Here is a 4524-nt window from a genome sequence, read left to right as displayed (position 1 = left end):
CACGCCACAACCAGAAAGCCTGCACACCACAACTACTGAGCCCACACGCCGCAGCTACTGAGCCCACATGCTCTGGAGCCCACACGGCACAACTAGAGAGAAGCTTGCATGCCACAACTAGAGAGAAACCCACGTGCTACAGTGAAGATCCCATGTGCCCCAGCTAAGACCCGAGACAACCAAATAAATAAATATTTTTTAAAAAGCTAGTGGTTGGTTTGGAACTGATTGGAATACATGGCACGGTATTTGTTGGGTAATCCCAAATGGAACCCAATGGCTTTGTGAAACTAACTTCTGGCCTTGGGTCCCTCCCAGATGGATAGGATGTTGTACCTTAGGATTTCCCTGGACTCAAGGGTATATTCACACAACTCTCAACACAGCCCCTGAAAATTATCCCTTATAAAAAGCAAGATGGGCTAGGTTAGTCATTTGGCATCTACTTTTGTTCCCTCACTGGGACTTGAAGATGTCATTGCTCATATAGAAGCTTTAACCAAATTTCCCCAACAAGCTATAAATCTTTAAAATTCTGAAATATCTTTAATAAGAAAAGCAGTCTTACAAAACTGGATGGATCGTGACATTATTACAGCCTCTTAAATTGGTACCTGTGCTATAATACAAGCAGAATGTTGTGTTTTAATACCAGATGAATCTTCTAATGTCACCAACTTAATGAGTCATATGAAAATACAAATGAATGCCATGAATGACCCAATGCCCAGTTTTGTAGAAACACTAAAAGGTTGGTTAAGCTCAGGTGAAAGTAGGCTAAGAGCTTTGCTTATGACATCACTATTGATTGTTGCAATATTAATAAGTGTGTGTGTTTTATAAGTTGTTAATATTTTGTATCTCTCACTGTTGTGCTATGACATCCTCCACAGGGATAATGATAGCTTGATGTTTGGAGATGATTAACCACCCCCATGAGATTCCTCCTAATGAAGATCCACGAACTTCCCCTATTTTGAATGCCAGTTACAACTCACTTCCGAGATGGATCCTTGTTGCCCAAATGTGGCCATAAACTCTCTAACACGATACCTCTCACGTAACCACCTCTTTCCCTCCTCTGTGGGACAAGACTTTCCGGAAATGAGACTTCCCAGTGCTGAGGAAGTCAATGCTGATGCCAAACAACCAGATGGTTGCTCATCGATGCTTTCCAAAGAGGATCTGTATCCAAAGGGGGAAATGTGAAAGGAAAATCAAAATGGAGTCAGTATTGCTAAGAGAGCTCTCTAAAATGGAGCTGGGCGACCACTGAGGAAGGGTGACTTATGCATGTCTTAGCCTGGATGGAATCTGACTTTTTGACCAGTTACTGTCTTAATGCAGCATCCATAATATCTGCCTGATGTTCCAGAAACTCAAGATATTTATCAGACCCTTACCCTAAAATAACTCATGACAGCCTATCCCTTAGGGAACAAATATTTCCTTTCTTGAATCATAGTGCATCATAATTCTTGAACAACCTTGTGGCATTTGCTTTTATGAGCTCTTGACTCTTTCTCTTCCCTGTTAACACTCTTTGGTTTCACCTGAATCTGTACCTGAATCTGTATCTCCTGAATTGCCATTCTTAAGACCCCAAATAAAGCTCTTTGTTCTTTGCTGCCTTGATACTGATTACTGTTCAACAACCATCAGAGAAGGCAGCCTTGCCCTTAATCAATAAACTTAATTGAGAACAGAAGAGTCAGTGTCAGACAGGAGAGCTCCATGTGAGGCAGGGCTAGCTTGTTAAGCTTGCGGATGTAGGGAGGACAAATATTTTCCCTCTACCCTCCTGTGTTCTCCTTGGCTGAGACTCTATAATGAAAGACAGATTAACAAGGGAAAATCAAATAGAAGTTTATTAACATATGTACCTCAAGTACACATGGTAGATACTCAGGAAAATGAGTGACTCCCCCCAGCTGACTTAGAATCCAGACTAAAAGCCATCTTAATACGGAAAGGGGAGGGGGATGTAGACCTCTTAGGGGAGAGTGAAGGATTCTTAGGAAAGATGAGAGGGCCCTTGGAAGAATAAATGGGAGGATAGTTTGTGACAAGCTTTGTCAGAATGTGGTGTCTCCTCTCCTGTGACAAGAGCCAACCTTCCCTGTTGGTGAGCCTTCCAGGAGGGGATCTGTGACAGCCGAGTTCCTGGGAGGATCTGACTTTAGGCAGATAAGGGAGTTCAGAGAAAGCCTCTCCTGCATTTGCTGTTCCTCCAGTGCCGACAGCTCCAAATAATCAGTGTACCAAAGGGCATATTCGGGGTGGCGTGTGCTGCTGTCTTCCACTGATGTAAGGGATTTTGTCCGAAATGGGTTCACAGCTGCAGGAAAGGGTCCTGGACTGACCCAGGAGACCTGCCTTTGAGTCTGTCTCCGAAATCTGGGTCTGGGAAGGAGAACACAGGTCCAGTGGCTCAGTGACCTGATGTGGATTGTCTCTGGCCTTCTCACCCGGCGAGTGGACGCCTGTCTGGGACAGTCACGGGGAGCAGATGACACCTGCCAACCGGGCTGCTGAACACGTGCTCAGTCCTGGTGGGAGAACCGGGCTTGGGGGGAAGCGCCTTCCCAGCAGCTTGGGTGGGATCGGCGTCCTGCAGGGGTTCTCGCTCAGGATTCAGGGCCTCGACGCCCCTGGGGGCTGGGACCGACCGTGTGCCCCGCCGTCAGCCTGGGGGGCTGGCTTCCCGCTCTGTGCTGCCCTTTCCCTCACCAGCCCCAGGAAGGGTGCTCCCGCCTCCTCCCCCGCCTCCATCGTTTGCCCACGTGGATTTGTGTGCCAGGTTTCTGGGGTGAGCTTCTCTGTGTCCCCCGAGTTTACAGGAGCTCGACTGAAGCTCGAGGTCTCCCACCAGCACGTCTGTGTTTGGTAGTCCGAGCGTGGGCGCGCTGTCGGGCCTGGTGATTTATAGCAGTGGGAGCACAGGTGCCTCCACCAGGGATCCTGTTCTGCTCTGACTCTGAAGCCTTCTTGCAGGAAGGACACCGAACTCCCTAACGAGAGCTGTGACTGTGACAGGGCTATTAACGCTCCAGCTAATGCGGCAACGTGAGGAAAATTACTGTGATGTTTACTGTCCCGCCACCTAGATGTTCCCACCATGAGATGCTGGTGTCACCAGCTGCTCAGCACACAGGCGTGAAAACAGTGGCGCATGTGTGACACAACTTTGCAGAATCCTATGGAAATTGTCTGAGACTGGGTAATAATTGCAACATCCCTTTTAGCCAAAGACAAAAATAAAACAATTTAGTAATGAGCTTGACCTCCTTTTTTCAAGGAAAACAATCCATGGAGTGGGGGGTAAGTGCCTCACAAGCAGGGCAGCACTCTTCCCAAGGGATTTGAGGCTAGATTGAGTTTTTTAGTTTTATAACTTTATAGTTTTCTTTTCCAAGACCATGTCTAGGGTGTTGGTCTGTGTTCCTTTGCTAAGCAAAGGCAGCGTCCATGCTCAGGTAAGTGGGTCATTAACTTGGGGGATTCTAGTTCATGCTGGTGGTTTGGGGCTAACTCACCCTTTCCCACCCTTCAGGACGCTTGCAATGCTTTCAATGTTCCCTCCCAGGCAGCTGGACCCACCCTTCCCCCCACGTTATTTCTATTCACCAACCAAGCTCCACTCCAACACCTCGCACACGCACCTGTCCTCAGGTGGAACAGTCTTCCAGTCTGTGCAGGCTGAAGGTCAGCTTTTTCTTCCAGAAACACAACCATCTGTATGGTTTCCTATTGCTGACCTAACAAATTACCACAAACTTAATGGCTTAGACAACACAAATTTGTTATCTCACAGTTCTGCAGATCAGAAGACTGACGTGGGTCTCACTGGGCTAAAATCAGGATGTCTGCAGGCTGTTTCTTCCTGGACGCTCTAGGGGAGGACCTGCTTTCTTGCTCATCCGGGTTGTTGGTAGAAGTCAGTTCCTTGTGGCTGTAGGACTGAGATCCCTGTTTCCTTCTGACTGTCACATGAGGGTCTTTCCACCTGCTAGGGGCCATGTATGTGCCTTGGTTCACAGCCCTCTCTCCATCTTCAGAGCCAGCAGTAGCAGTCGAGTCCCTCTCATGCTTTCAATCTGTCCTTTTTCTGCTACCTTGTCTCTCGTTGACTAAAAAAAAATGCACAACTGAAAAGTTGAGAGTTATGCTTTATTTGGTGGACCTTCTTAGGACTTCAAGTCCAGGAGGCAGCATCTCAAGTAACCCTGAGAGAACTGCTCCTGGTTTTGGATGCAGGCAGCAGTAAGCGGCAGCTTGCAGCAAGCAGCAGTGAGCAGTGGCTGGAAGCAAGATCTTGGTTCCTGGACCGGGAGTCCTAACCACTGGACCACAGGGGCCAGCAGCTAGGGCCTGGTCCCTAGTTCTTGCTGCCGTGTCAAGAATGAATTCAGGCAAGGAGGCAGAAGGTAAAGAGAAAAGTGAAAAGTTTATCAGAAAAGCAGAGTACATGCGGAAAGACGCACGGGCGAACTCGAGAGAGAGTCATGAAGAGTTGTTGCGCCT

This window comes from Balaenoptera acutorostrata, chromosome 13 (assembly GCF_949987535.1).
Source record: "Balaenoptera acutorostrata chromosome 13, mBalAcu1.1, whole genome shotgun sequence".
In the NCBI taxonomy this organism is placed as follows: domain Eukaryota; kingdom Metazoa; phylum Chordata; class Mammalia; order Artiodactyla; family Balaenopteridae; genus Balaenoptera; species Balaenoptera acutorostrata.
The sequence above is the reverse complement of the archived record's forward strand: the minus strand, read 5'-3'. Positions refer to the sequence as shown.